The sequence below is a fragment of the Lutra lutra genome, chromosome 8, assembly GCF_902655055.1.
Source record: "Lutra lutra chromosome 8, mLutLut1.2, whole genome shotgun sequence".
In the NCBI taxonomy this organism is placed as follows: Eukaryota; Metazoa; Chordata; class Mammalia; order Carnivora; family Mustelidae; genus Lutra; species Lutra lutra.
The window spans coordinates 64,167,115-64,191,401 of record NC_062285.1 but is presented as its reverse complement, the minus strand read 5'-3'; the positions used below and the strand labels follow the sequence as shown (position 1 = coordinate 64,191,401).

General features: G+C 36.1%; 1 protein-coding gene across 2 annotated transcripts in view; it reads right to left on the bottom strand.

Annotated features, from left to right (window-relative positions):
- Positions 1-5,595: 5,595 nt before the first annotated feature.
- PUS7L (pseudouridine synthase 7 like) overlaps positions 5,596-24,287 on the bottom strand; it is a 104,055-nt gene continuing 85,363 nt past the window's right edge. Inside the window, exon 11 of one of the 2 annotated variants that reach the window (XR_007129235.1) lies at positions 5,596-5,719. The gene's annotated coding sequence lies outside the window, so the exon portion shown is untranslated. The remainder of the gene's footprint in view (positions 5,720-24,287) is intronic. The other variant, XR_007129237.1, reaches the window with a different exon arrangement.

Here is a 24,287-nt window from a genome sequence, read left to right as displayed (position 1 = left end):
TTAACATTTTATGGTATTCAGACTTGGTTTCTTATTCTCTTGTTCTTCCTTCTTCTGCAGTGTGCTTTCTTCCTTTTTCATCTTCTCCCTTTCTTCCTCCCTCCCTTCTTTCCTTCCTTTCTTCCTTCCCTCTTATTATTTCTAAGCCATAAATAATAGTATCCCATAAGTAACTCTTTGTTGGAACCATTGTGTAATCTACATACTCAGGAAGTATAATATAAGAAATTCCCTTGTGCATTCTTCAAAATTGGCAACTAGTATCCTCAGAAAGCATGACTGCAATTTTCCTTCTATCTGATGAGATGAGTTGGGATTAAGGAATGCCGAAGGGTTAGTATCGAGTGGTGGAATATCCATTGGCCAAAATCAGTGTAGGAGTTTCAAATAGGGCAAATCTTTGTTTTGGACTCAGTGTCCATTCATAAGTAACAGTAGACCTTCTCTTTTGATGATCTAATGGTGGAAATTCCCTGCATCCTGGCCAGCAGTGTAGAAATGTTGCTTCAAGCAAGATTACTGATGACTTTCAGTTATATCACATAAGACTGCCTATGTAGAGAACTAGCTCAAATAAAAAGAAAAAAAAAAAAAGAAAAAAAAAGGAGGAGGTCATGTGTCTTGAGAGCAAGTAGTATATGAAAGAAAGAGCATTAAACTACAAGTTGGAGACTGAGAGCTAGTCCTGGTTTCTGACAGGTTATAGCAATAATAGATGAGTTACCTCATGTTTTGGACCCTCAATTCTTCAACTATGAAATGAGAATATTGGATTAGATGATCTTTAATATCTCTTCCAACTTGAACATCCTTTGTTCTGTAATTCATCATGAAAATGACTTCAAAGAAAAAAATCAAAGTGGGGTTTAAATGAAGTAAATGAACAGAAACAGGAGGAACCTAAAGGAGAAGGAGGGGAGGAGCGGGATGAAATAGTTTCGAACTGTTTGATTTGCATAAATAGAGTTACTTCTTTATGAACAAATGAGATCGATTTAAGGGACAAATATCTGCCAGGCTTGTAGTCTTCCAAGTATTCCAACTGAGGTGGTATTTTCCCATTGGCAGATAAGAATGTCTTCTAGTAACTAAGCTGAATTTCCGCGGTGAGCTTAGGACTCCACAGAATATAAAGTGTGTATTTTCAGGAGATGATGCGGACACCTAGGAGACCTCGCTAGAGACGCAAAAGTTCTCTGTTCTGGTTCACAGAAGCTGCTTGGCAGCAAATCCACAAGCCTACTACTTGTCTTTTCTCATCCTTTCTACATGAATGAGAGGAGCCAAGAAAATAGAACGTATCAGCAAGAGCTCTGTTATTAACTCCAACCCAGATGCTTAGACTTTGATAGAAAAATTAAGTTTTTAATTGTATAATCCATTCTTGGAGTCTCAAAAGAATGAGAATTGAATGGGAAGGATGCCCCTCCTCCCTTTTTTCTCTTTCAATGTAACTAATTATTTTAGAAAAATTATTTCACAATGCTGATTTTAAAACTTTCCCTTTTAACTGCTCTTTCATTTCTGCAGAGCCTGAGCAACTCCCAAAGTTCAAAGATCACAGTTTTTTACAAGGCAGCTCAGTATAACATGATTGTGTTCACACAGAGCAATGAACTACAGTATTTCATGCTCTTTCAGAGTGGTAACGGTTGGCAGGGAAAATTCTTGGTAATCCTTTCCACAGCTGCAAAAAAAAAAAAAAAAAAGGCTCTGTGTATCATATCACTAGACCTCATGGCAATCCAAGTGCACAATACCTCGACAAATCTACAAATCTACTCAAAAATTCAAGATGACCAAAGCTTCACATGCTAACATGAAATGATCTTATTTACAGAAAGTGTGTATTAAAGTTGTTTGCAACCTTGCATGAAATATGCACTAAGTTTAACCAGTTTCATCTGACAGTAGTTTATTTGGCTAGGATGCACAGTACTATGTATTGCCAGGAAGACGGCTGTTTAATAAGCAGGAAAAAATGGAGCTCATAAATGTTTGTGGAGGACTGGAATGTTCTACACTACGACTAAATTTCAGTAATGTATTATTTAAAAATTATAACAACACTTTGGAATGTGAAGTGTCTGATATATTGTGTACCATAAAAACTAAACACAAATACCCTCTGTTTTGAGACAAACCCAGTAGCTTCAATGGGTCCACTGCCACCAGAGGAGTTAGAAAACAACCAACAGGGAAAATTTCTCCAGAGTCAGCATTAAAAGGAAATTATTCTGCCACAGGGTTTCTTCCAGATTAGATGTATTTCCAAATGCAAACCATCAGCCAAAAAATAACAATAAAAAATCTAGGGGAAAATTTCAAGTGACACAGAGAGCCTCGACTGGAATTCAAATTCAGTAAATACGCTGAGGGTAGGGGGATGGTTTCAGGTAGCAGCATAACCAGGTTTTCTTGGGGTAGGGCAGGAAATAGAGCATCTCGAAGCATGTCCCACTACTTAAATGCAGGAAAGTACTGACTGGAACAGCTGAATTTTTTCAAAGCTTTTACCCTTCAGTTAGTCTGGATAAAGTAACTTGTTCTAAAGCTAATTGTAGGCTTCTTTTAAATACAGTGTGAGGGGTCGCCAATTTATGATTCTCTTTTTCGTTTATTGCAAAGATAAAAGTGGGGTGTGTGAGTCTATGCGTGCCTGTGTGCGTGTGTCTGTGTGTTTCAGTTGAAAGGCTTTTATAAGTTCATGTTCTATACTCCTGGTCTTCTTAGCAGAGATATATTTTGTTTTATTGGTGTTTCTGGGTATTCCTCATTAAATGCTTAAAACTACATTATCTTAGTTTGTGTTTTAAGTATGTTCACTCTTTGAAGCAACCTTCAACAGAGCTTAAACAGAAAAGACAGGTAATCTGCCCAACGATTTTATAGTCTAATAAAAAATGTTTTTATAAAAAGGCATTAAGAGCCTATTACTGCCACTGTAAGGCCAATGGAAGATAGAGACGCAAATATTAATGGTTCTTTTTTGTTTATTGCAAAGATAAAAGTGGTGTGTGTGGTGTCTGACCCTGGGATCATGACCTGAGCCAAAGTCAGACAGTTAACTGACTGAGCTACCCACCTTTTCTAAAAGATTTTATTTATTCGAGAGAGTGAGTGAGCAAGAAAGAGAGAGAGAATGACCCATTCTTTTGATGAACATTTAGGTTGTTTCCAGTTTGGGGCATTTACAGATAAAGTTGCTATGAACAGTTATGGAAAAGTTTTTATATGAACATATACTTCCTTTTTTATTGAGTGTAGTCTTAGGAATTAGAAGACCAGATCAGTCAGGGGTGCCAAGCAGGGAGCCCTCTTCTCCCTCTCCCACTCACCCTGCTGGTGTTTCCTTTCTCTCTGTGTCTTCCTCTGTCAAATAAATAAATAAATAAAATCCTTTAAAACAAATCAACAAACATACAAACAAACAAATAAATAACCAGGTCATATGGCATGTTTATGTTCATTTAAGGAAAGTGCCAAACAGTTTCAGTGGTTGTACCATTTTACACCCTCCACTGCAGTAGACGAGAACTTCAGTTGATCCATACCCTTACCAACACTTAATGTAGTCCGTTTTTAAATATTAGGCATTCTAATATGGGGGCTGTGGTATCTCGTTGTGGTTTTAATTTGCATTTCTGTAATGAATAATAACTTGGAGCATTCTTCCATCTTCAATTAAGTTGTTTCTCTCCTTATTTACTTGTGAAATTTCTTTGTATATACTGATTACGATTCTTATCTGATATGTGTGACAATAATTCCTAGCATTTCTAATTTAGTTTATAGCTTGCTTTTTGATTTTCTTAATTGTGTGTTTTGAAGAGTAAGTTTTGAATTGTGATTAAACCCAATGTATCAATTTTTTTTCCTTTATGACTCGTGTTCTTGTGTTCTTTTGTTGTTGTTGTTAAAGATTTTATTTATTTATTCGACAGAGAGATATCACAAGTAGGCGGGTGGAGGGGGTGGGAGCAGGCTCCCCGCTGAGCAAAGAGCCCGATGTGGGGCTCAATTCCAGAACCCTGAGATCATAACCTGAGCCGAAGGCAGAGGCTCAACCCACTGAGCCACCCAGGCGCCCCATGCTCTTGTGTTTTAATAAAGAAAGACTTGTCTTTTGGTGTGTGGGTGGCTCAGTGGGTTAAGCATCTTCCTTTGGCTCAGGTCATGATCCCAGGGTCCTGGAACTGAGCCCCCTCCCTGCTCAGCAAAGAGCCTGATTCTCTCTTTCCCTTTGCTGCTCCCCCTGCTTGTGTTGCTCTCTCTCTCAGTCTGTCAATAAATAAATAAAATCTTTTTTAAAAAAATTTGCATCGTCCACATTTTCTCCTATGTTTTCTTCTAGAAATTTTATCATTTTAGATTTTGTATTTAGATTGTTTTTGAACTAATATTAATGTATGATGTATATAGTAAGGTTGATTGTTTTTTTCCCATTCAGACATCCAGCACCATTAGTTGAAAAGACTTTCCCATTGAATTGCCTTGGCACCTTTGTCATAAATCTAATGATTGTGTATATATACCTGTGTTTCTAGACATCTTGTTTAGTTCTATAGATCTTTTACTTTATCACCAAGAGCAAACTGTAATAGTAAGTCTTAAAATTTAGTAGAATAAATCTTTCAACTTTATCGTTTAATTTATTATTATTGCTTTGTTTATACTAGATCTTCTGCATGTCCATGGAAGCTTTAAGAAAAGTATGTCAATTTCTACTAAGCAGCATACTGCAATTTTTATGGGAATTGCATTGATTCTACTGATCAATTTGGGGATCTTAAGGATATTAGTCATGTTAAGAATGTTGAGTCTTCATTATATCTCTTCATTTGTGTAGGATTTCTTTACTTTCCCTCAGAAATGTTTGTAGTAGTCTTGGATATTTTCTTTTATGTTTATTCCCAGATATTTTATGGGATTTATTCTGGAGGGGGTTGATACTCAGAACAGATCTGTAGATTTTTTAAATTTTGGTTTTCAATTTTTCTGCAAGTGTATAAGAATACAATTAACTTTTGTAATGAACCTCATATTCTGTGACACTGCTAAAAAATTTGTTACTTCTAGTAATTTTCTATATAAATAAAGCATCTGTAAATAGGGAGAGTTTTACACTTTTTCTTCTTTTTATGCATTTCATTTCTTATTCTCTCTTTTTTCAATGGCTAGCTCCTTAGTTCAACATTGAACAGAGTGATAAAGGCAAGAAATATTGGTTTGCCCCCAGTACCAAGAAAAATAATTCAATTTTTCACCATTAAATACAATGTTAGCAGAACTATAGAGTTTTTTTTTTAAGTAGATTTTTTTTTTCAAGTTGAGGAAGTTCCCCTCTATTTCTATTTTGCTAATAATGTTTATATGATCCATTGTTGGATTTTACTAAATTCTTTTTCTACATCTATTTACATAATCATGTGATTTTACCTTTTCAATCTGTTAATATGACAGATTCAATTAATGTATCTTCAAACGTTGAACCAGACTTTCATACCTGGGATAAATCGCACTTGCTTGTAGTATATAATCCTTTTTACATATTATTGCATTCAATTTGCTATTATGTTGTTGAGGATTTTTGCACCTACATTTGTGAGAGATATTGGTCTGTAGTTTTCTTCTCTTGTAATGTCCTTGTCTCTTTTGGTACTAGGGTAAGCTTGGCCTCGTAGAATGAGTTAGGAAGTACTCCTTCTGCTTCCATCCTCTGAAAGAGATTATAGAGACCTAGGATAATTTCTTCCCTAAATGTTTGATAGAATTCACCAGTGAACCTATCTGGGCCTGGTGCTTTCTCTTTTGGAAGGTTATTAATTATTGATTTGATCTATTTAATAGATACAGGTCCTGTTCAGATTGTCTATTTCTTCTTGTGTGAATTTTGGCAAGTTGCATCTTTCAAAAAATTGGTGTGTTTCAAGTAGGTTATTGAATCAGTGGGCATAGAGCTATTTTTATCCTTTTAATGGCCATGAGCACTGTAGTGATATCCCTTCTTTGACTTCTGATATTAGTTATTATGTTCCTTCTCTTTTTTTTTCTTAGTCTAATAAGAGTTTTGCTAATCTTATCATCTTTTTAAAGTACCAGCTTTTGGTTTCATTGATTTTTTTTCTACTGATTTCCTGTTTTTAGTTTCATTGATTGCTTCTCTAATTCTTATTATTTCTTCTCTTCTGCTTATGCTGGATTTACTTTGCTCTTCTTTTTCTAGTTTTCTAAGATGGAAACTTAGATTATTGATTTTAGATCTTTCTTTTTCTCTAACATATACATTTGATGCTATTAATTTCCCTCTGAGCACTGCTTTCATTTACCCCACAAATTTGACAGTTTTTATTTTCATTTTCATTTAGTTCAAAATATTTTTTTTATTTCCCTTGAGATTTCCTTTTTGGCCCATGTGTTATTTAGAAGCATGGTGTTTTAGCTCCAAGTATTTGAGGATTTTCCTATGTTTCTGTTTTCGATTTCTTTATTAAACTCATTGAGGTCTAAGAGCAGAAACTGCATGATTTTTATTCTTTTAAATTTGTTAAGTGTTTTTAATGGCCCAGAATATAGTCTGTCTTGGTGAATGTTTCATGTGAGTTTGTAAAGAATGTATATTCTGCTGTTGTTGGATTAAGTAGTCTATAGATGTTGGTAACATTCAGTTGATTGATTGTATTTGTTGAGTTCAACTATGTCCTTACTGATTTTCTATCTGGCGGGCATGTCTATGTCTGACAGAGAGGTGTTAAAGTTTCCAACTACAAAAGTGGATTCACTTATTTCTCCTTGAAGTTCTATCAATTTTTGTCTAATGTATTTTGACACTCTGTTGTTAAGTACATAAGTTTCAAGTACTGTCATATCTTCTAGGATACTTGACTTCCTAATTATTATGTAATTTCCCCCTTTATCCCTGATAACTGTTCTTGCTTTGAAGTTGGCTCTGTCTGAAATTAATATAATGACTTTCACTTTCTTTGGCTGATGTTAACATCCCATATCTTTCTCCATTCTTTACTTTTTTTTTTCCCATTCTTTTCTTTTAATCTATATGTATCTGTATTTAAAGAGGGTTTATTGCAGATAATATACTGTTGGGTTGTGTTTTTTGATCCACTCTGACAATCTCTGTCAGAGATCTCTTAATTGGTATCCTTAAACAATTGATGAATAAAGTGATTAATGGCTGAGGCACCTGGGTGGCTCAGTGGGTTTAGCCTCTGTCTTCAACTCAGGTCATGATCTCAGGGTCCTGGGGTCAAGCCCCATATTAGCTCCCTGCTCAATAGGGAGTCTGTTTCTCCCTTTTCCTCTGCAGCTCCCCCAGCTTGTGTACTCTCTTGGTCTCTCCTTCTCTGTCAAATAAATAAAAATCTTTACAAAATAATAAAGTGATTACTGGCAAATTTTAAATTTTTATTCATCTCAAGTATGTTTTTATTTTCTTATAAAACATAGTTATAATAGCTGCTCAAGTTCTTGTCTAATAATTCCAATATCTTAGCATTTGCTAATTCTTTTCCCTTGATAATTGTCCACATTTTCTTTGTTAAATGGTGCATAGTTTTCAGTTGTATACTGGACATTGTGCATGTTGTGTAGACTCTAGTTCCTGTTATAATCCTCTGGAGCATAATGATTTTTATTTAACAGGTGATCAACATGGTTAGGTTCAGACTATAAATTCTGTCTTGCCTTTTGTGGGTGGTGGTTCAAATCTCAGTTCAATTCTAAAAATACTTTGTCTGCTTGTTTCAGCCTATCCACAAAAAAAAAGTGATGTTGAGATAGGATTATACACAAAATTAAGGGATCTTCTTTTCTGGCTCTCTTTGCTCTGAGAGTCTCTCCTCACTCTCTAGCCTCAAGAGGCTCCTTTGCTGGTTTCTCTGCTAGAAGAGATAGGCTTTCTATTGACATTTTACTCTTTCATGTATCCACTGCTAACATGCTGCTCTGTGGCTTGGGTCTACCCTTGGGGCAAAGTGTAAGAGGAAAAATTGAAAATATACACTGTGCATTCACTTTTGATTCCCTCCCTCCAATATTTGTTTACTTTTCAGAGTCTTCAGGTCATCTTTATATGTATGGATAAACATAATTTGAAATTAGCAAGAAATATGGGCTATAGTCAGCCTACACTACCATGCTAGACCCTTATTATTTAAATCAGTGTTTCTCAAACTGTGGGTTTGACCATTTATGGATCATATAATCAGCTCAGTGGAAACAATCAACAAAACTAAAAGGCAGCTTACTGAATGGGGGAAGATATTTGCAAATGACATATCTGATAAAGGGCTAGTATCTAAAATCTATACAGAACTTATCAAACTCAACACTCAAAAAAACAAATAATCTAGTTAAGAAATGGGCATAAGATAGAACAGACATTTTTCCACAGAAGACCTCCAGATGGCTAATGGACACATGAAAAGATGCTCAACATCACTCATCAGCAGGAAATACAAATCAAAACAATGATGAGATATTACCTCATACTTGTCAGAATGGTTTAAATTAACAACATAGGAAATAAGAGATGCTGGCAAGGATGTGGAGAAAAAGGAACCCTCTTACACTGTTGGTGGAATGCAAACTGGTGCGGCCACTCTAGAAAACACTATGGAGGTTCCTCAAAAGCTTCAAAACAGAACTATCCCATGACACAGCAATTTTACTACTAGGTGTTTACCCAAAGGATACAAAGATACAGATTTGGAGGGGTGTGGGCACCCCAATGTTTGTAGAAACATTATCAACAATAGCCAAACTGTAAAAAGAGCCCAAGTGCTCATTGACTGATGAATAAATAAAGAAGATGTGGTATATATATGATGGAATATTATTTGGCCATCAAAAAGAATGAAATCTTGTCAATTGCATAACATGGGTGAAGCTAGAATATATTCTACAAAGCAAAATAAGTCAGTCAGAGAAAGACAAATACTGTATGATTTCACTCATATGTGGAATTTAGGGGGAAAAAAACAGATGAATATGTGGGAAGGGGAAAAAAGAGAGAGAGAGAGAAAAGTAAACCATAAAATACTTTTAAGAATAGAGAATGAGCTGAGGGTTGATGGAGAGAGGTGACTGTGGGATGAGCTAAAGAGCTGGTGGGTTTTAAGGAGGGCACTTGTAATGATGAGTAATGAGTGTTATAGGCAAGGGGTGAGTCATTAAATTCTACTGAAGCCAGTATTGCACTATATATTAACTAATTAGATTTATTTCTTTATTTGTTTAAGTTTTTATTTATTTGGGAGAGAGTGGACAAGTGGGGGAGCAGTGGGAGAGGGACAAGCAGACTCCCCATTGAGCAGGAAGCCAGTCCCAGGACCCTGTGATGGTGACCTGAGTGAAAGGCAGACACTTAATGGACTGAGCCACTGAGGGCCCTGTTAACTAACTAGAATTTAAGTTAAAATTTGAAAAGAAAAAAAAATCAATGGATTGTTGCCTCACATTTTAAGAATTAAGTGTATTAGGGACTAGACTAGATTGTATCAGATTGAATCACATATAATAAATGTAAATTATGTTATAACATTTTTACTTGATTTTAATTTAATAAATACTTATGGAACATCTGCTATGTATCAAAGACTGTTTTACATTATGGGAAATATAGTAGTGAATATAAAATACAAATGTCATATGTTTTTAAAAGGTGGGTTGGAGGAGGAAAATATTTTTAATTTAATAATATATATTATACTAAAATAAGCAATTTGGTACTATATCACATGTTGGACAAATAAGAGGGGGAAAAAGTCTGTCATTCCTGTCTAGTCTTGTGTGGACAGATTTTATGGGGACTCTTGTGAACGTGTGACCTCCTCTAATTTACCAGTTCACTGACTTCCATGTGATGATATCTGTACCATACCAGAAATCTAAGGAATAGAAATCTAAGTTTTCTAGGCAGTGATCAGTAGCAACTTGAGTGGGAGGCCAAATTAGAGCTAAGAGCAAACAAAAAAGTGATTATAGTGTGTTTTTTTTTTTCCAGAGCTTATATAAAAAAACCTCCCTGCTCCAAAATGTACAGGTGGTTTTATACAGATTGTTCATGAAGATGAAAATGCAGAGAGTTTACATCACATCATAGAATGGAAAGCTATAATCACTGTTGTTAAAAATTCTCCTACCACACAATGAAGAATTTTCTGCTGACCACATTTATCTTTAAACTGCAGGTCCCTGACATGGTGCTTGGGCTCTTTCTTTCCACAATCCCATATTCTCTTTTCTGGCAACCCCATCATCACATTCCTATTTATTTCTTATACAGGACAGTGTTGATTTTCCTGTCTTCAACTTCTTATTTTCAACTTCTTACCTCAGAGCTGATAGTACATCGACATTAAGACCCATTCCATCTATTACTCTACTTCCTTTTCCTAGAAAGGGTTTTTTTCTTCGCGTTTAGGGTTAAGGTCAAATTGGGGGTCTTGATATGCTAACAGGAGTCCTATTTTTGACCCCTAAACTTGGGAAAGGAGTAAAGCAGGCCCAATTTGCTTCATGTCCAAGTATCCCCCAGAAGTAGAGGCAGGAGATGTGAGGGTGTTTTTCTCACTTCAAATGTCTCTAGCAACCTATTTGATAGACAATAGCTAAGTGGACCAGGGAATTAAATATAATCATATATTTTTTTCCTATTCTAAATTTTGTTGTAAATATGCTTATTATTAGTAGAAATGCTACTCACCTATTTCTGAGAGAGCACTAATATTGAGATAGAAATATACAGCACAGCTTCCCATTCCAACACAGAGAAGAGATCATTAACTGAATTGCTCCCTGTAACCCACTTCCTCCACTCTCAAAATTTTTCTCAACCCAGCCCTAAGGCAGCTAACTGCCCATCAATCCATATTGAAACAAGAATTCGATTGCACTATTATTGGTCATGGCAAAAACATTCTCAGAAAGTTGTGTTTCTGCCAGTTTCTACAAATACATTTGCATTCCCATAAAGATAATTGCTAACTGAAAAAGCAATGTCCAATCTAATTCTTTCAAATTTCTGTAGGCATCATTTTCAGCCATAGAAAGAATTAACTAAACATATGTAGCTAGAGAAAAATGTATATTTAGACAAACACAAAGATTCCTTTTAAAGAACAAATATTTCTTTCTAGTCTATTTTAAAAAAAAGGTACAGATCTGGAAGCAATTTAGTAAATTTACAGCATGTAAATGATAATTAACTTTAGACAGAAATCGTTTGTTTTCTTGAAATGAGGTAGATAAACTCAAGGGCAAGATCAGGTTCAAATCTTAATCCCAGAGTTAAGTGAGACAGAAAGAGACCTAGTATGCAATGCCGACTATAAATACATGCTAGGCTGCTTGAATTGTTGTCACTATCCACAGGACTATTTTGCAGTAATAAAATCTACACATTTATGGCTTTGACTACACAGAGATTTTATGAATGTGATTATTTTAATTCAATCTGTTCAGCATATTTTCATGAGAGGAATTAGAATTTATATACCTCAAGTTCCACACCTGAAAATGTAATATCAAATTCAATTAAAGTTTGTTAATATGAGTATTAGTGAAATTTCCTTAATTAAAAATAACACTGATCATGGAGTAAAATGGATGAACTGAAGCCAGAATTAAAATTCTGCTTAAAAAAAAACAAAACAAGGGGCGCCTGGGTGGCTCAGTTTGTTAAGCGACTGCCTTCGGCTCAGGTCAGGATCATGGAGTCCTGGGATCGAGTCCCACATGGGGCTCCCTGCTCAGCAGGGAGTCTGCTTCTCCCATTGACCTCTCTCCTCTCATGCTCTCTCTCTCTCAAATAAATAAATAAAATCTTAAAACAAAACAAAACAAAAAAACAGTGCTTTAGAAAGTCCACTCTATTTAGACTCCCTTCTGGGAGGATCTTCTGCTCACAGCTTTTGCTGAGTAAATAGTAGACCTTCTGTCTCCCCTCTTTACCCCAAAGATGGCTAGACAGGGTCAACAAGTAATTTTAAGGTAACACATAATTAGGTCCACCAGAAGTCTAGATCATTATTTTGTATAAAGTCTCTACACAGAAAGAGGATAGCCAAGCCGATCAAGCTTATCTTGGAAAGCTAAAAATAATGGATATGGCAGAAAATGCCAGTTGGTGGGGAGCTGTGCAGCTGGAAGGTCAGGTGGACCCAAAGGTTAGAACAGCCATTTTGGACCATGAGTAAGATAAGTAACCAAAGGTAAATTTTGGGAGAGAGAGAAAACACACAAAAGCATAGAGAAAGGGCGCCTGGGTGGCTCAGTGGGTTAAAGTCTCTGCCTTCGGCTCGGGTCATGATCTCAGGGTCCTGGGATCGAGCCCCGCATCGGGCTCTCTGCTCAGCGGGGAGCCTACTTCCCTTCCTCTCTCTCTCTCTGCCTGCTTGTGATCTCTGTCAAATGAATAGAATTTTTTTTAAAAAAAAGGCTTCAACCTCATTTAAAAAAAAAAAAGCATAAAGAAAAGCAGGTAACTGAGCAGCATCTAAATTTGAATAGTTTCATCTCTCTCCCTATCAAGCAGTCTGAGATCATTGACTTTTCTGGGGACATCTCTCAAGGATGAGGTTTTGAAAATTATGTCTCTGCAAAAACATACCTGTGTTAGATCAGGTTCAAGGCATTTGTCACCACTGGGGACTGCATGGCCACGTCAATCTGGGTGCTAAACACCCAGTGTTCCCAGGAGGCAGCTGCAGCCATCCATGGAGACATCATTCTGGCTACACTTTTCATTGTCCCCTTTCTATCATATTTTTATACTTATCCATCTCCTAAACTTAGAACTTGGCCAGGAGGGTGTCAAAAGTAAAATTCTTTTCTCCTCTTCTGGGCCGCCATCTTCTCATGTCCCCTGCCTTATCGATAAACATCACCACACTCACTCTTTTCACTCAGCCCAAATACATCATTAAATCATTCCCACCTTGACTCTTACAGCACTGTGTCTTCCTAGTTAAGGCTTTTTTTTTTTCCTTCCCTTCTCAGCTAAAGCATTTTGTAAGCCTTTAGATGTGTCTGTATATCACATCTCTCATGTAAGTGAATGAATGCGTAAGCGGATGACTGCCAAATCTTAACCTCTAGTCCATATCTCTCTCTCTCTTCTACTTAACATATATTTCTTACTCTCTACTAAACATCTCCATTTGGAGCTCTCACAGCATCTCAACTCCACATGCTCAAAACAGAATTATTTATCTTTATCTCCAAATCTTTGTTTTCATATCCAATATCTTATTTAATACCAACCCATCAACCCATTCTCTCAATTTGGAAATCTAGGAGTCATCCTAAAACAATCACCCAATTCCACACATTGCTTGCTAAGTCTTGTCAACTTCACCGTATTAATTAAACTCCACCAACTTTCTCCATGCCTTGTTTTCTACCTGCTGCAATCTTCAGTAATGCCCTCTGGCCTTGATCTGACTAGTGCAATGTTTTCTAACCTGGATCTCTCTGGTTCCTGCTTTATTCCTTTCCAAGCCATCCTTGAAACAGCCTTCAGGTGATCCTTGTTTGTCACTTTTCTACTAAAAATGATTCAGTGGTTCTCATTTGCATGACCTTCTGGATAGACTCCCTTCCTAGCTCAAGATTTTCATCTTTGGTTTCCAACATGCAGTTTATGCTAAACCACTTAACATTACTCAAAATAACCCTTACTATTCCCTCTGCTAGAATCTGCTTTCCAATTTTATGTTCTATACACTAACCAAGACTTATCCTAAAAGTTATCTCCTCACTGATGGTTTTCCTCATACTTTTTACCTCCCTCTCATTTCTTGTCTTAGCTAACACTTTAAAAATTACAATTAGGACTATAACCCTGAACACATTGTGTTGTAATCAATTACTATTTACCTGTCTCATGAAAGAGACTGTAAGAACCTTAAAGATATATTTTTACTTAGTTTGAATGCCGGTATATAAGTGGAATTCAGTAAATAAGTGTGAAATTAATTGATCTTTCAATTTGTACTATTCTTATCCAAGGTTGACATTGATATTTTGTTACAGATTGAATTGTCTCCCCCTAAAATTCATATACTAAAGTTCTAATCCCTAGTACTTCAGAATGTGACCTCATTGGAGACTTTGTCTTTATAAGGGCAATCAAGTTAAAATGAGGTCATTGGGGTAGGCCCTAATCCAAAAAACTGGTGTCCTCATAAAAATTTGGCCAGAGAGACACAAATAGAGGCAAGATGATTTAGAGAGATTAGGGAGAAGATGGTCATCTACAAGCCAAGGTGGGAGGCCTGGAACAGCCCCTTTCCTCAAAGCCCCCTGAAGGAACCAACCCTGTGAATGTCTAGATTTTTGACTTCTAACCTCCTCAGAACTGTGACACAATAAATTTCTGTTGTCAAAGCCAATTTGTTTGTGGTACTTGGTTTCGGCAGCCCTAGCAAACTAATACATATTGCAGTTCAGCAATTAATTTTTATACAAGTTTGTTTGCTTGCTTTTTATTTGCCATTTTCATTAAATCTTTACTTCAATCTCTTACCTGGACTCTGGACAACTTTTACTGGGCCTGGTGTTGCAATGTTTTATATTAAATATCTTTCTCTGAATATCTTTCCAATCCAGTAAAATGCAAATACCTGTGTACTCTTGTTATACTTCTATAAAACTTCCAGCGGATCTTGGAAATACTTCCTTAAATTTAAATTCAAAACTATGTCACCTGAGGCTTACTTTGCATATTCTCTGGCTCTACTACTCTTTGCACCATATATTAACTTCCTCTTAGATATTTCTTCTCTAACTGGAGTTAGATCAATCAATATACCATATATAACTTCTCTCTGGACTTACAAACTTTGTAATTCATTCATTTTTCACACCACTGATTGAAACCCTATTATAGGATTCAACAAATTTGTTCCAAGTGCTGAGGGCAATAAAAGTATAAAGACATCAAATATAGTCCTTGAACCACAAGAAGCGTGAAATCCAGCATAAGAGACAAATTAAGTGTAGAAGATCTTGAAATTATGACACATATGTCCAAAGATGTTTGTAACCCTCAAATACCAGCATATAATCTCATCAGCGATCTCATAGCTAAAATGGCTAACATAAAATACAAGCATTGCAGGGTTCTTTTGACAATTAAATGAAATAAGGTATCACAGAAAGCAGCACTATTGCACAAAGGTATGTGGCTTCTGTGTTTTGTCTAGACTTTCTTACCTGTCTATGACTCACATCCGCACACTAGCCTTGAAGCACTGACAACACGAAATGATATCTCAGCAAATATTATGTGACATGGAGTTTTAAGTCTTCTTGAAAATCCTCAGATGCCAAGAACCTACCCCATACAAATGGATACCATTTAAGTAGGAAGGAGGGGTTTAGAGGAAGGAGAAGGCACATTTACTTGAGTCAGAAGGCACCTGATTAAACAAATTAAACTGCTTATTTTTAACAGGAATTTCAGAACTTTTAATATGTGAATGTGAATTGTGATTATTTAAGAAGAGGTATAGTATTATAGAATTTTCTCAATTTATATAATAGAGAAGACCTTTTTTCGCTGATTGACAGAGGGGAACACTGCTGCTCACATAACTAAGCCTGGGAATTCTGGTTATCGAAACAAATTCTAAACTACTGAGCACAGAAACCTTCACATCTTCCTGTTTACATTTTTGTTTTTGTTTTTAAGTAGGCTACACACCCAGCGTGGAGCCCAGCACAGGGCTTAAACTCACAACCCTGAGATCAAGAATCAAACGCTTAACAAACTGAGCCCCTTAATCATCATCACCCTAACTTGTAACCTGCCCTGCATTTCCACAACCTCACATTTCTTGTCCATGACATTCAACTTGCTTGGTATACCCTTTCCTCTTTTCCTTACCTCCTCAGCCATTCCCAGCTCACAACAAACTAGATCTCATCCCTTCTTCACTCAATACACTGGAAAACACATACTTCTTTTTTTTTTTTTCTGAAGACTTCCTCTAATATCCAAATTTATTTCTTATTTCCTCCTCTAGACCCTAATTGAACTTTGAATCTGTCTACATTCTAGTACATTTCGTGGGTAGAAAACTATTGGTTTGTGGCTATTTTCCTTACCATTTGCAACCTTCCCAGAGGTAAGAACTGAATAATTAAAGTTAAATAGTACAAATATATGGAATTGGGTTTTGACTACAAATTATTGACATCTGATCCAATGGGCAAGGGATATTAGAAAGCTCATAAATGTCTTATCAAACAGCTGGCAATAGGAAGGAGCTGAAGAGAGAAAGAAGCAATGAAAAAGATGATGAAATAAGAGAATTAAGAGAAGCCAAGGATTTGTGGATCCATCAAAGCAGGTGCAGTAGGTCCCAATATTAGGAAAATAAGGCACTTGGGGTCTGAAACATTATTTTCAGAGTTCAAGATTTAGAAGTGAAGGTACAAATGCAACAGACCTGTAGGAAGACTTGGAGAAGCCTCAGAAGCTAATCAGAGAAAATTACAGTAGGGGCAAATTCCAGCCTAATCCCAACTAGAATTATTCAGGCTATCTACAGCTGGATGGGAAAAAATGGACATGTAAGTCACTGGAGTTGGTGAGATTTCAATGTAAGAGAAGACTATACATAATCTGTGAACATGAGTAGATTGCAAGAAAGAAGTATATTATGATCTAAATGCTTAAATCACTATTTAAGGGAAGATATGGTCTTAGAAATCAATAGATGTTGTTGCTGATAAGAGCAAGAATCTAATATAAGGAAATGGCATAAACCTCAAAAAAAGACGTACCCTGTGACCTTACTGAATTCACTTATCAATCTAGTAGGTTTTGCGGGGGGGTTTGGTAGAGTCTTTTTTTTAAATGGTTTCTATTATTACTTATTTATTTGAAAGAGAGAGAGAGAACACAAACAGTGGGGAGGAGCAGAGGGAGAGGGAGAAGCAGGCTCCCTGCTGAGCAGGGACCCCCCCCACACACACACACACAAAGCAGGACTCGTTCCCAGGACCCTGAGATTATGATCTGAGCCAAAGACAGATACTTAACAGACTAAGCCACACAGGAGCCCCTTGGTGGAGTCTTTAAAGTTTTCTATAGATAGTATCATGTCATCTGCTAATAGTGAGTCTTACTTCTTCCTTACCAGTTTGGATGCCTTTTATTTCTTTTCGTTGTCTGATTGCTGTCACTATATTGAATTAAAATAGTGTATTTATTGATGGTGACAAGGAGAATGCTGTTTTCTTTTTTGGACCTGGTGAATTAGATAGAAAGAAAATAATTCAGTTTGAAAACTTTCTCACTCAAGGAGACAAAAAGCTTAAGTTTCTTTGATGAGGTGAAAAGAGAGGCAATGGAAAGAACATGTGCAGATACACAGTAAAATACTAGCAGGTTTGTGTGAGGGTCAATGGCAGATTGACTTAGAAGAAGTTGAAAATAATTCATTATTCTGTATCAGAACAAGATTCACAGGTTAATATTTTGTGCCTATAAAGGTATGGTGCAGAATATCAGAAAAAGTATTCACTGGTTAATAATATTTGTTTATAGGGGCATCAGGGTGGCTCAGTTGGTTAAGCATCTGACTTCAGCTCAGGTCATGATCTTGGGCTTATGGGATGGAGCTCCACATCAGGCTCCACACTTAGTAGGGAGTCTGCTCCTTCCTCCCTCTCTCTGTGCTTCTGCCCCTCCCTCTGTTCGTGCTCTCTTCCTCTCTCAAATAAATAAATAAAATCTCTAAAAAGTATTAATATTTGTTTATAAGCTACTGAATTTTATAATGTTTTGAACCTGAAGTACCTGGATCCCTTAGAATATCTGATCTTATTTTTAAAAATCAGTTATAAAAAGCATTTATCTTTAAAAATAGAAATATCAAGGAACCTGGATGGCTCAGTTGGTTAAGCCACTGCCTTTGGCTCAAGTCATGATTCCAGGTCCTGGGATCGAGTCCCACATCGGGTTCCTTGCTCAGCGGGGAGCCTGCTTCTCTCACTGCCTCTGCCTGCCAGTGCTCTCTCTCTCTCTCTCTCTCTCTCTCTCTGACAAGTAAATAAATAAATAAATAAAATCTTAAAAAAAAAAAAAAAGAAATATCATATGATCCAATAATTCTACTACTGGATATTTACCCCCCAAAAAGAAAAACATTTATTTAAAAAGATATATAAGCACCCCTATGTTTACTGCAGCATTATGTATAATAGCCAAGATACAGAAGCAACCCAAGCATTCATCCATAGATGAATGTATAAGGAGGACATGGTGCAAACACATGTGTACACGTACACACACACACACACACACACACACACACTGGAATGTTCAAAGCAATAAAAAAGGATGAGATGTGAGCCATTTGTAACAACATGGTCTCAACTGGAGGGTATTATGCTAAGTGAAATAAGTCATACTGAGAAAGACAAATACCATATGATCTCACTCGTAGGTGGAATCTAAAATAAAACAAATGAATGTGCAAATAAAAAGTAGAATAAGAAAAAAGTAGAATCAGACCTAATAATACAGAGAACTAATGGTTGCAAGAGGGGAAAGAGGTAGGGGGTTGGTCAAAGTAGGTGAAGGGGAGTGGGAGATACAGGCCTCCAGTTATGGAAGGAATAAGTCATGGGAATAGACTCAGCATTAGAAATATAGTCAATGATACTGTAATAGCACTGTATGGAGACAGATGGCGGTTATACTTGCGGTGAGCACAGAATAATGTAGAGAGATGTTGAGTCACCACGTTGTACCCTGAAATTAATGTAACCTGTCTGTCAACTCGATTCAAATAAAAAAAATTTTAAAGAGCACTTATGATAAATTTAGGAGGGACATTGAAAAATTGGGGAGTGTTCCTGGTAAATGTGATTAGAGTTGAAAAGATCCAGGAATCTATATAATATGAAAAGTAGTTTTGAAGTATGTACAAAAGAAAGGTCTTAAGAGGGGCATAATATTAATTTTTCTGGGAGAGAAATTAGAATTCTGCAGATTCCCAGAAGGTAGAACAAGAATTGATTTGCAGTAGCCTCATTCCTATAGGCAAATCATGACTTGATATAAAGAAAACCTTTTCACAAGTAGCACTGAATAACAAGTTGGCTGCCTTCTGAAGTAGCTGACTCCCCAAAGAGAGAATTTCTAACAAAATTGCCAAAATATGAGTACCTTATTGTTCATGATTCCTGCATTGGAAGATGTTTGGATTAGATAACTGCTAAGGTCCTTTCAAACTCAAGTTCTAGGCTCAACAGTAGTACATGTTCAGAAATCTGTTTCACATTTTAAGCAAAATTAAATTAAGTCAAGGACTTTAAGGAGTAAAATCCATATTTTATAAACTCCATTTTATTTTAGTGAAATGTTTAAGAGGGTTGAAATATCAATACGTTTTGAAAAAAAATATACCTGGTTTTTAAAACAATGTTGTTGTTGTTGTTTTTAACCATTCCTGTCTCCTAAAAGAATGAAAAACATCAGCCACTGAGGTTTGGTAAGTAGATTTGGGGAGAATCAACTTATGATTCATTTAAATGAATTTAGAGGAAGTTGACTAAGGTTTTCATATTTTATGTCTAGACTAGAAGCTTTAAAACCACACCTGTGTCTCCCCAAGCCTCTGAGAAATTTTGTCTGGTAAGACAGGTTTGTATGAAGAATAAAAAAAAAAAAAAAAAAAAAAAAAAAAAAAAAAAAAAAAAAAAAACTCATCACTCACAATACCCACAACTATGAATCTGGAGATTGGAGATATAGAAAGCCATCATTGTGTTGGCAACCCAAGTGCTATTTACATAGGCCAGAAGATCTCCCAAAGAGCTTCAGCCTGTGTGCTGGTACAGAATGCATATTCCAGAAGTAGCTCAGGGAGGGGTTATTGTGGGAAAGAAAAAAAAAACAAAAAACAAAAAACCATGAACCATCTGTTAGTTTCCACTCCATAAAATCTCACCACCCTTCCTCATAAATCAATTCCAGGGCCCCGATTTTCTTCTCCCCAGCCACTCCTCAGCACTTCGGATCCTGTCACTCTCTCCGCTTAACATTTGAGAAGGATGGATATCCTGGAAGTAATACTGAGTGCACTCATTGTGTTTTAAGATAAAACGCAATAAAGTTCTCTCAATTTATTTCGTTGAGTACATCCTGATTTATTCGTTTACTGGAAAACTGTTCATCACAAGCTTGCCACGACATAGAAATTAATAAAATAATCCCTTCAGTAATTAAGAATGTTTTTAAAGTAATTAAGAATGTAGTAATCTTTAAACTTTGATTTTTAGCAGTTTAACAGTTTCTCTTCATATCAAAGAAGTTGTATTGGTTCTCCTCAACATATAACACAAAGGCTGAGCACTCTGGTTAAAATAGCAATAAGGGGTCTGAGCTCCACCTCCTCCTCCGCCCAGGGCCCTGTCTTTGAATGGCCCATTAGTTCCAGAGGCAGCTCTGTGACTTAACAGATGAGAAAGACATGGAAATAACTACATCAGCACAAGGCATAAATTGGGAATATAGACAAAGGAAAGATTAAAACCTATTAGGAGTGTTTGGACGGATATCGCACAAGAATTGGCATTTGTACTGCACATGGAAAAGCAAGCAGAGTGATGACCAAAAATGTGAAAAGAAAATGGTGGGAAGAATGTCAGTGAAGGAAGAATTGGCTCTTAGAAGCAGAAGCGTGTTTTAAGAACAAGTCACAAAAGCCAGACTGTTCGGTTTTGGTGTCCTGACAGGTCTGTCTTTCTCCCTCACTCTAGAAGGATCCTTTGGCTGGGAACGTCATAGTACTGCACAGAGTAGGTTCACCGGCCTTACCTCTGCGTTAAATAAGCTTGCTGTCGTGAGAGTAAGATGAGACAAGAATATTAAATACAGACAATGTTAATACAACCATACAAGGATGTAGTACTGAAATGGCAAAGGTCATTCAGGGGTAATTATTTTAGGCTCCCCAGTTTCCTTTGCTCATCCTTTTCCCATTTTTACTCTCATAGTAGTTGAAATTCCCCCAACCTGATGAATCCAAGAGGATAAAAGATTTAACTAGATCACACACTACTCTGGAGCTTGTCTCTCGTATAAAGTGAAGGGATTAGATTAAAAGGTCACAAATACACTCTCAAGTTAAAACACTGATCCGTATGTATAAATGCAGTCAGCATATTCTCTCTCATCCTTTCTCCTTTCCCCCTTCCCTTTTGGTCTCTCTCCCTCATACATGCACAATAAAAATGACATATACATTTTAAACAATAATTTTAAAATAACAATTTTATGGGCCCAGCTAAAATAACAATTTTAAAAATTACTTTATTTTTAGGCTAGTTTGACATTTTTATCCAGAGGTATTTTGTCTCTAAGTGAATATTGTTATAGAATATGTGTATAGTCTACTGATTAACATAAAAGTATGTCATGCATGCATCATTGTACACATCTGATGTGGCTAAAAAGAGTTTATAATATAAAATGATTAATGTCAAATATGGGCTAACATAACTATTAAACCTGGAAAGAGCATCAGAGATTGCTCTGAGAAAGTAAAGTCTAATACATTCATTATTTCAGTGGCCCTTCTAAGGCTCATCAGAATTCTCATTGGCTCCAGGGTTCAGATTCAGAGCAATGTTTAGGTCGTCTCAGGACTTCATTCTACTGGACACTGATTCTCAACTCCCTTGAAGAGATTCATCTGTGGTGATCCTGAAAGTCCATGAGGGACTTGGAAGCTTTCAGAATTAGCATTAACCCAGCCCTCAAACAGACCACTTCCACTCAGAACTGTATCAGTCCAAGTACTCACTCTCCTGGTAGACTAGACCCCATGTACTCACAAAAATTTCTGTTACATGTTACTTCTTAATGCTGGATGTTTGGAAGGAAGGTGAGAGCTGAACTATGCAGAAGTGTGTGGACATGCTGATCTAGATGATTAATCTAATTCTAGCTGAATTAGAAAAGTCCTGGAAGGTTGGCAAAGCATAGGGAATAATCAGGCGAAACAATCCATACAAACAGAATTCCAAACAACTTTGTATTTCACACATGTGAGGACATTCGTGTTCTCTCAAACATGTTAAGTGTTATTAACTCATTAAAATTATTTGGATAATATTATGATGGAAATAATAGATAAATCAATTGACCTAATTAATAGTAGTTGACCAGACTATTATTATTATTACAAGAAGACATAAAATAATCTATATTATCTTCTATCTATAATCTATAATCTATATTATATTGTTATACAAGAAGACATAAAATAATCTATAGAAATTTTCATGAACTTCAGAAAAGCCTTATTTAGTAATGTCTGCACCACTGTAGAAAAGAAGAGATCATATGAAAATCGTCAATTCAGCAAATCTCAGTAGTCAAAATACTTGTGGATTTCTTAAGTTTTCTGACTCTGGGGGTTTTAACAAACTTTACCATACATTCTGACATTTTGTACATTGGTAATAATATATGTTCCTGGGAGAGAGATTTAAAGTGCACTAGAGCAAAACAAAGAGAGCCTTTCTAATCAAACAAACCACACTATAAACACACTCTTGAAATTAAGCTAAGTGAATTTTATAGAATTGTTGGATTAAACTAGCCTCTAATTATACCAGAACCAATAGTTCTGCAATGATTATATTACGGGTTTGTCAGCATTTCCTTTTAACTCCTTACATTTAGTAATTAATAACTTGATCAGGAAATTTTACTTTCAGCTAAGGCTTGATAAGGGAATGGCCATAATTTATTATGAAATTCGTAATAACCACCTCAACTAAAACACAGAAAGCCAAACAGACTTTTCTAGGGATTCAGCTTTTATACCTTTTTCAATGGTATTCATTTCAGATTTGTATTGGATAGTTGTAGGTTGGTAGTACCTGATACATGGTGTGCTCATGTGTTACTCCTATAAAATTAAGTTTAAACTAACTTCAGAAATAAAGTTTTTTCTAAGTTGTCTTTAACATTTTGTATACAGAAATGGTAAGTTAGTCACAGAGTAAAAATGTATTACATACACAGTGATTATAAGGAAAAACAGATGATTGGGGGCCTGGGTGGCTCAGTGGGTTAAGCCTCTGCCTTGGCTCAGGTCGTGATCTCAGTGTCCTGGGATCGAGCCCCACATCTGGCTCCCTGCTGAGCAGGGAGCCCACTTCCTCCTCTCTGCCTGCTTCTCTGCCTACTTGTGATCTCTCTGTCAAATAAATAAATAAAATCTTTAAAGAAAAAAAAGAAAAACAGATGATCGATTTCTTATTTCAAAGTCACAACTGATGCACTGTTTATTTGATGAAGAAATTAGCTTTGAAGCTTTTGTTGAAAAAACAACAACACAATCATTTGAAGAAGTCAACACGATATTTGAAACAGATTACTCTAATGTTTAAAGCAGAGCCAATTTTAGACTGTAAATGACAGAATTCTTTCAAACTGTTGTGGCTTTCTAGGAAATAGATTTTTTAATTGCCTGTGAATATATGAATAAATTACATATTCTCTCAGGGAACAATTAGAGTGAAGTATTAACTACATGTTTTAAACTGGCTTTAATAAGGATTAGATTAAATATTGAATAATGAAAGAATGGAACTATATCCAAAGGCGAGGGAAATTATTTTCAGCTTCTCTTCTTTAATGCCACCATGACAGAGAATGTCTTACAGTATGATATTACATACTGCCTTACAGAAATATTAACTGTCTTACAATCATATTTATACCGTCCTACAGTAACATTAAGATAGTGACTTAAATATTTCCATCTTATAAATTTTGTGGTTAAATTTTAAACATGGCTGCCCTATGGTCTGAAACTATATAGTTAATTCAGACAATTGAGCGAACCTTCACAAATCATTCACAGAATGTCCCTGGTATATGGAAATGAGATACAGAGTCTGTGCTCTCTTCCCAATGTTTTTCCAATGCTTCTTGATCATGTAGTTCAATTACTTTGCAATTTGGGGGATTAATTGAAGATGATAAAGAGAAAGCCCCAGGAAGATATTGTAAAATATCCCATGCTAAAAAGATTACGTGGTTTAGGCTTGACAAATGTGAAGTGACATCTGCTGGGCTCTTTTGTAGAAACAGATAAAGGAACTGGTTCATCAAGGAAAAAAAAAAAGAATCCTTACCAGGAACCAGCAAGAGGACCATCGTCTACAAAGAAGCAGGGCCAAGCAAAGGATTCACACATATTGCTCTCAGGAGATGAAAGGGAGTGGTTTTTAAT